We start from the raw sequence: 9,261 nt of genomic DNA, 5'->3' as shown, positions 1-9,261 counted from the left end.
CTTCCTCTCTCTCTCTCTCTCTCTCTCTCTCTCTCTCTCTTTCTCTCTTTCCCTGTTATAGATCAAGAATGACGTCATCGCGGAAACCAATAAATCCATTGAACGTCATGCCTTATACATCAGTGAAGTCGGTGCGGCACAGCAGTGCGAGGGAAAATTCGAAGAGAGCCGCAGGGAGGAACCGCGACCCGTAAAATTTCCTGGCAAAGTCATTCCGCGTTTACGTGGCCCATAAACATGGGGAAACGTCATTACGCTCGGGAAAGATTTTACGATAGTGGTACCTGCCTTCACCCAATCCTGTCGTTCTTCCGATATGCCATGCTCGAAATTCGCGCGCTCTATCTCGTGCGAGAGATAGCCCCTTGATCATGAATAATCTTCGTGTTCCGGTCTGTGTGTTCAAACTAGAATTTTGCACTTTCTAAATAACAAATTCATTATTATGTCAGCGAGATATGTATACGCGAGTTAATTTCCCAGAAGGCAAATCATGTCGCGAGATCATGAAAAGCAAAATTACGTTACTTAAAACAATTAGGGAATTGTATCTTAAAGTGTCTATATCATCCTGACACCTATATCTCGTTTATAGAAATATCTCTGTTTATGAAGTCTGACAATAAATCTCTCAAACATATTCATGCAAATATAATACTTCTTTTAGCCTTCAATTCAGCTATGAAAACTATTTAAGTTTTAAAGTTGCCTGTTTGAAGTACAAAATGCAAGTGAATTATTATCTTACGGTGATTGATGATTCAAAGTTATTTTATAATTTAGAACTTCATAGTACCAATTGTATAACTATCTAAAATTTTCGCTTTGGATCTAAATATAACCCGTTGCTGTAATTGAGAGTTATTAAATAGATTCGATCTAAACAATATTTGCAAAGATTGTTTTTCTTATTTTCTACGATATTTTGATAGCTCTTATATAAAATACAATGAGAGATTTTTATATGACGATAATATCAAGATACTTTCATATCATAGTCTAGTGGGATCGACAAGGAGAAAAGTGAAAGAATGTGCGAAATCCCTGCGTAATCGATTACAATTTATTGATATTATCACCAATGTAGAACGTGACAAGCTTATCTGTCCCTATTACAGAGATCCCTGATAATTCGAAAAAGGATCATCAAGATTCTTTACGCGAAGAAAAAGGGAAACTAATAGCTATTACATCCTGAAATGTCAAAAACATACTTATTTTAACCTGTCTATTTCGAGATTTTTGTGTTATTGGAGGAAGTATTGAATTCGTAAATTTCGTAAATCTGATGAATTCTTACAAGCACACATCATATATAAAATATGCGTTCTTAAAAATAACAAAATAAACATTTGAAAATTATGTAAAAGAGATAAAAAGCACTAGATAATGTTTCCGTAAAAATTATCATAGCGACAATTATTGTAAAAAAATTATAAAAATAGTAACATAAGAATAAAACAAAATACTCTTTTCAAAATAATATTTCTAAGATATAATATTTCTAAATTTTATTACATTTCCTTCCTCTTAAAATAATTTAAAAGAAAGTTATAAGAAAAAGACAATTATAGACTAGAAAAGTTGGAGATCGATAAAATACGTGAAATTATGGAATATCACAAGGACTTTAATTCACAATAGTCTATGCATAGCGACAAAGGATAATGATTGCAAATCACTTGGTCGAATCGATTCAACAGAGACCAGTGGGAACTCTATAATTAAACGGCTGGAAATTGTATCACAGCGTTCATGGGAACGCGTGTGTTGCACGTGGCACGGATGTGACTCTCATCACCCACACGAGCAAAATATAACAAGCAGAGGCCTAGAGACTTTAATCAGCCATAAAAGTGGCTAGCAACAAGTGGTAGAGCTTTGAGTCTCCAAGAGCTTCGCCTGGCATGGTTATAGATCCGGAAGACAATACCTAGAGAAAGACGATTAGCACATCTCTGTATTGGCAAAAGAGTGACATTCCAATAACTATTCCCCAATAATTATTCCCTTAAAATTTTTCTTTGCATAAGTGGATATAACGTCACATTCATTACTCGTAATAATTTTTTTTATTAAGTAAAAAGAAGAAATATCTGCTTTGCTTAGTAATAAATTAGAAATTATAATACTTTTCTAATATTTTTTAGAATTGTACTTATGTATACAAATTTGTTACTCTGTTTAATAATAGAATCAGAAGCCAGTAATTCTAAATATGTAATATTAATCATTTATTTCATTTAACTTTTTCCTTAGATGAGTTCTCCACTCTCTTCAAACTATTGGCAATTAATTTTTTACACAAAGAACTGTATTTATATTATGTAAGTATTATATTTGCAAAAGGAGCAAATTTTGCATATCAGTTCAAATTTTCTAACTTTTTAAAATTATAAGTTACATATATAATTAAAATACAATTTCCTTGTACTTTTCACATAAAGAAATAAAAAAAAGTCTTTATAAAATCTATTTAGATTTAATGTAATGTTAGGTATTTATTCAGTCAGTTCAAGATTTTATTAATGTCTTATTACGTATATAATAAATGATCACAAAGGCAGAAGTTAATATGTAATCGATAATAATATAAATCGAAAAGGGAATCTGTACTTCCTTGAGGCTATGGCGAATATATACAGCTAATATAAGCTGCCCTAGTTTCATTGATCGCTTTATCCGTTGTTCCCTGGTATATCCTGTTTGAATTTAAATTACGTATACGGAGTCATGTACACACATCGACGCCAAACTAATAAATTAAGAGAATAAAGCCGACACAAACTTACAAAAATCTCTTGTTGCAAACAGGTGAAATAAAAATATTTTAAAATGTAAAAAGTTTTTATAAATCAACAAAATAAAACATTTTCTCATAACAAGAATTGTTCTCTGGTTTCTGTATTGACAATAACACAATAACGTAGGTTTGTACAGTAAATAATATGATTTTTATATACAGTTTTCGTTTCTCTCGTGAAATCAACTTTTAATAAATAGAAGAAAAAGATTTATAAACTTTTTGCTAAATCAATTGTTAGAAAATATGACTATTCTAATAGCAAACGGTTAATAACTTGTTACAAGTTATTAATTCCAACACTTAAAATTATAAGTTAATTAAATGTATAAGCGATTTTCTGTTAATTTTTAACAATGTGTATTCATTAATGTGCTCTTCTCTATTTTCCTTCTCTTTTTTTTCTCTTGCAGAGTTTTTAGTATTACTCGAAATACTCGATCGATTATTTCGCTAACAATAGTGCCATTATCATTATCACAATTACCACTATTTGTCGAACTATTAGACAGTGCTAGTAAACAAGCGCTACGTCTAACTGGCGTAAAACAATTATACTATCCTTGTTGTTGCTTGTATATGTCCAATAATGGATTTTACAGGCCTTTATCTCAACATTCTCAATTACACATTTGGATGAATTTTACGATATGTCACTTAAATGCATTTTTTTCAATATGCAAACGTTCGCACGAATAAAAATTTTTTAATAAATGGAGAAAGAATCTATCTACAATGTCTACATAAAATTAGTTTGCATTTTGCTTAAAACTATATCATTACAAATAAAGAAAGATTTGTTTAAATAACAATCAACCGACAAACACAAATTTCATGATGAAATTGATATATTGTGATGATAAACTATAATAAAAATAAATTGCTATTTTTGTCGATAATAATTAACGCTTCTCTTGCTTTTTCTTTGAATTCTACAAATTCAATTACTCAAAATAATTCAATCGGGATTTTTTGTCAGCAATCTACTTATTTTATTAGGTGCTATTATTATATATACTCTTTCAAACGATGCGGTTTTTACAACATGCTGTCGCATATTAACTGTTATCATTTTCATCGGGAGTCGCGAAAAGACGACAAAGTGACTCTATTTCAACAATAAATTGCACCGTCCAATGCACGTGGTGCACTGAGGTTAACAGCTGTCGCAGCCACCTCTTGTGCATGTGTCTGTACATATGTCGAATGATAGAGAGAGAATAAGGGAGAGACAGAGGCAGCAAAAGTAATGTATGCGTGATATATAGGTCTACATGTATGTTTCAATTACACCAATAGGTAAGATCACCTGTACGAACAAACCGATGATGCTGCTTTTTAACCTTCCTGTACAAGAATATTTTTCCCCAAGCAATTCATCGCGTGCAGATTGAATGATATATTAATAATTGAAGTTGCCTTTTGTCTACTAACTCAACGAGAAGTAAAAGACCTCATTAAAAGAAATGCGAGCAGCATTTATATCATGTTGAAACTACCAATTCCCGTTTGATTATTGAAGTTAAGCATAGTTAGTACTTGGATGACCGCTTGGGAACATCGTGTGAACATTGTCTTTCAATATTTTATTTTTTGCTTCTAGTTAGAAAGAAATCCTATGAAAAAGAAAACCTACACTAACATAAACAGAATACCCATTATTTTGACATATGGCAATTTTTTTATTTTACAATATTAAGAATCTTTTTCATTTTATTGTTTAGATTGAGTTTTTGTTTAACTTATTTTTATTTCTAAAATACAATTGTATTAAATCGAACTTTGTATTGTTGTGTTGAATCTAACTTGTTCATTTTGCACGACAACTACAACTTTCTCATTTTTAAACATGTTATATTTATAAAATATAAAAAATAATATTTAATTTTAACATTTAATTTTCATAATATATTAATTGTAAGTTAGAGAATGGAAGAGTTATTTTCCTTTTACAGTTACTTTTTATAATAACAATTTAATAATAATGCAATTTTTTATTATTGTAATGATGATTAATTAAATGCTGAGCTTACACTAAAGTCAGGAAAGTCACTTTAAAAAGTAAGTTTCATCATTACGCGTTATTTATTAAAAAAAATAATAAGTAACAAGTATAAAATAACACCATAAAATTACTTCGTTACAAGTATTAAAAAATAGAGTTACAAATTGCGAGTTATTTTTTTAATAACGAATTATATTACCTTTTCCAGTTCATTATAAATAACTTTATTAACTTTACTGTTCCAACTCTGATGTTACATTATCATCAAAAAATTCGCAAAGTCATTATTATAAAAAATTATTATAATAACAAAGTAATTAAGTAACTAAATAATAGCAGTATAGTAAATAGTTACTTTCATTCTCTGTTGTAAGTAAATAAGAAATGAAACAGAAATAAATAACGAATGTGACAGCAAGAAATAAATATGTTTCATAGCTGTGATACTTTTTTATTTTACACGATATCTATAATATAATTTTCTCATTTTTAAAAGTTATAAAATAGTAAGTTATAAAAAAGTATAAAACATAAAAATACTAAAAAATAAAAGCAAGTAAGGAAAGCGATAGTAATTAAATTAAAGTAAATAAATAATTTTGATAAAGACAATATGAATTACAATTGCGTAATATGATATCACAAAATGCCAATAGATAATTGCATCAATTTTCACATTTATAAAATATTAGATATTGATAAAATTATAAAGTTTTACTTAGAATGCTTTTAGAATTTTTCATTCTTCTCTGAGAAATTGACCGTTTTTTCTACTCGAGCGGTACGGACGATAAGCAATGGTATTACAAAAATAGAATTTCTTTTTACGCACCAGCTATCACATGTAACATGCGGCGATGCTTACGCCAACAAGAAAACAGTTTAAAGTCCATCGTGGGTGGGTGAGATAAGAGGTTTTAAGAATTGGTATTTGCCTGCAGTAGGAAATACGTGACATTAGCTTGCACGGTGAGATTCGTCATTCTGACAGAAAATGCGGCTAAACTAATACATTGTTTGTATAAATAATATAACTATTTTCAACATAAGACACAATTTTCAAAATATAAACAAAATCTGCAATTTTCGAAATTTAATGTATAAGAAATAGATGAGTTGCTTTGACATTTTCGCTAAAGAAAGATCTTTCAAATTGACTGAAGGAGCTTTAGTTAAAAAGATATCCCTTCGTGTAGGAAGAGAAAAACACTTTATGTAGTTTCGCGTTGCACACGAAATTGGAGTATTCTCGTGGTGCGGAAAGCTTCCAGCGCGGCGATAAAAAGCGGTCACTTTTATCCTTTCGAGGTGATTACCGGTGGAGAGGAACTTGCCATCCCTGCAAGCTTCTCTTTTCGCCTTCGGTATGGTGCCATTGTGTGGACTCGTGCCACTTAGAGGGAATATGCTCTTAAAGATAATGACGCGACAGTGTCTCTACGGACATGTCTCTACGGACATTATTAAATCTTTCTTCCTCTCATTGCGATCCTTTATCACAGGACACAGCTATTGTTTCGACAAGAGCAGATTGATTTTTGTGTAAAGAAGTCGAACCGAAAGAAAGGGAGATCAAAACGTGTCTTCGTCAATCGCGAGGGTACTAAAAAGCGTTTTCAAAATCAAAGAGGACCGAAGCAAGTCAGAATAAAACGTCCAATTTAATGACTGTCTTTTATGTTGAAAGTTTATTCGCATTTATTTGTTCGCTCGGTTTAATTTAATAGTCACGGCCATTACGGCAAACTTTAGGTAATAAATTTCGTTTCTAAAAATCGTTTCACATTTTTTAGAACATAATGTTATGTGCTATGCAAACATCATAAATATAGTTTTTGTAATAAATTTTTTAAATATCCATTTTTTAAATATTTTTGTGAATAAAACTTTCAATCGATGTAATTTCATTCATTTTTATTATGCTACCAGGCAATTTGTACATTAATTGCGCAAAAATTAAAAATATGTCAAAAACAAAATAATATTTTATTTAATTCAATCAAGGTTTGTACATATTCTCTGACTCTAATAAAGTCTCGTATATCTCGAGAATATAACCACTTCAAGAGACCTGTTTCGTGTTTAGACTTTAGAGAGGGAAACGTATATGCGTACTAATCGAAAAAATTACTTCATTATGAATAATTATTACTTCATTAATGAATAATTGACGTTCACTTCGAATATAATACTGTCAAATGAGGAGAGAGAAGTGAAACGTATATAGTTTGTAATATGCATATTAACACAAATAGCTGTAGTCCACGAAAGTTTTGGCATAATTCAAAAGCACGTCCAGCTTGTGTACTTTGCATCTGCAAAAGGAACGATTCGACCGAATGACTGAACAGGTACGAAGATATGAATATGATATATATCTATTATCGATTGACATATATTTTTCTACATAATATTTTCTTGTATAAATTATATATCTGTACTTAAAGATGCAGTAAGTGAGAATTATTAATATTACATCGATATGTACGTATAAACAAATCACTAATAAAATACTTATTAAAAGGTCACAGCGCTAAAACGCTTTTATTTTTTATAATACTGATGTTACAAATTGATCGTTGCTTTAATATTTATTAATAAGCACTTTAAAATTCAAAATAATGGAATAAATCACGTAAAAAGCGATAAAAATTGCAAGAACAATTATAGCAAAAATAAGACAGTTTTTTGTGTCAAAATTTTTATAAGAAAGTTAATTATTACAGTTTTGTATTATAACAATAATAAATTTTGTATTATAATAAATGGAAAAGCAAATATCTGAGAGATTTAATTGCAGTCGATGAAATTTTATGATTATAAACATGATTTATAATATATATCATATAATTAATTAAGATCATCAAAAAGCGACTCTATTTATAAAGAAGGTAAAGGGATGAAAAAAATCTCTTGGAACGAAATTTAATATCCATCAATGACCATTAATGATCCTTTTTACGAGAGGTAAATTTGAAAATGTAATTCGAAGGGCAGCAATACGAGGACGGTCATCTAGGGGATGATAACTAATCTCCTGCTTCCCGAGCATGTGAAACTGACGGGTCGATTAATAAAAGGACCGTGTCGAGATTACGCCATATTGTAATGCGGTCGAAATAATTACCGAATTCGACGGATGGATTGATGGTTGGTCCGCAATAAATTATTCGCACGAGCGCAATTAGACGGGCCGCCAAACCGGCGTAATTGCGCCCGTTGACCGCATCCGATAATGTACAGGAAACGATGTTAAGCGGTAGAAAGATCGACTCGTATTTCAGCACATATATCGCGCAGCAGATGCCTGTAGCTTATGTTAGCAGTAATGTTTAAATATCTCATGACATCAAAATTTCACTGTTATTATATATTGCGTATGTAGCTTTCGAATAAAATATTTGCGTGCTACACTCTACAGTTTTTAATGCAATCAATGATATTAACATTTATTAAGAGAGAGCCTTGCTTTTCTGTTATGCATTTATTACCACGTAAATCACAATAATGTTATAAACAGCTGCAAATCATAAAATAATAAATTTAATACTCTCTCTAAATCTGAATCAGTGAATCCAACTAAACAAAAGGAAGTTTGAACATTATATGTATAGCAATTATATTCATAATTTGTTAGATAAAATAGATAAAATTTTTTTGGGACTATATAAATTTCTCAATAAGTAAATTTCTCAGAGCATCAAGAAAAAATTAAACCATTTTTTTCAACAATAGAAAAATGTGGGTGGTACTACAACGTTAGATAAATGAGTGCGACTGTCTGGTCGAAGGTCGACGAACAGCGAAGGTCATTTTTCCTGTGTGGCCCTTTCTCTTTGTGCGGCCAGAGAAAGGGCTCCCGTGGGGAAGAAGAGATAGCGAGTTAGCTCCCGACAGACTTTCCCTTTTCTGTACGTAGGGAAGTCGGACGTGAGCGAGCAACTTCCGGCTGGAATAGAAGAACAGTGCTCTCACCTTTATTTGCTCTGTAAATAGGATTTCGTTTCTTCAGAGTGAGAAAAGCAGACTATAAATCGAGAACAATCCTTCTTGATAAAGAAGGATTGTCTACATTTGAATCATTTGATATATCGAGACAAAGTTTTCAAAATTTCGCATCTTTGTTTAATTATTGTACTTTTCTATTATATAATTTTCTGATATAAAACTGATTGAAATAAAATTTTCTAGGTATATGCAACATTTTATTAATTTCCAGATGAAGTCATATTTCATTAGTCGACTTAAATTTTTAATATAATAGTGAAAGATAAAAATATAATTATTCTAACGTTTTAATTTTTGTTACAAAGTTGCAATTATATTGTATATGTGTATGTATATATATATATATACGTAATAACTTCGTATAGCATACATTATACGAAGTTATACGAACAAGGAGAAAAAGTGAAAGATGTGCGAAATCCCTGCGTAATCGATAACAATTTAT

The 9,261-nt window shown here is 30.4% G+C and overlaps 1 protein-coding gene across 1 annotated transcript in view; it reads right to left on the bottom strand.

Annotated features, from left to right (window-relative positions):
- Positions 1–9,261, bottom strand: part of LOC105624755 — a 53,146-nt gene that overhangs the window by 22,884 nt on the left and 21,001 nt on the right. The gene's annotated exons all lie outside the window — the stretch shown is intronic.

The sequence above is a fragment of the Atta cephalotes genome, assembly GCF_000143395.1.
Source record: "Atta cephalotes unplaced genomic scaffold scaffold00087, whole genome shotgun sequence".
NCBI lineage: Eukaryota > Metazoa > Arthropoda > Insecta > Hymenoptera > Formicidae > Atta > Atta cephalotes.
The sequence above is the reverse complement of the archived record's forward strand: the minus strand, read 5'-3'. Positions and strand labels throughout refer to the sequence as shown.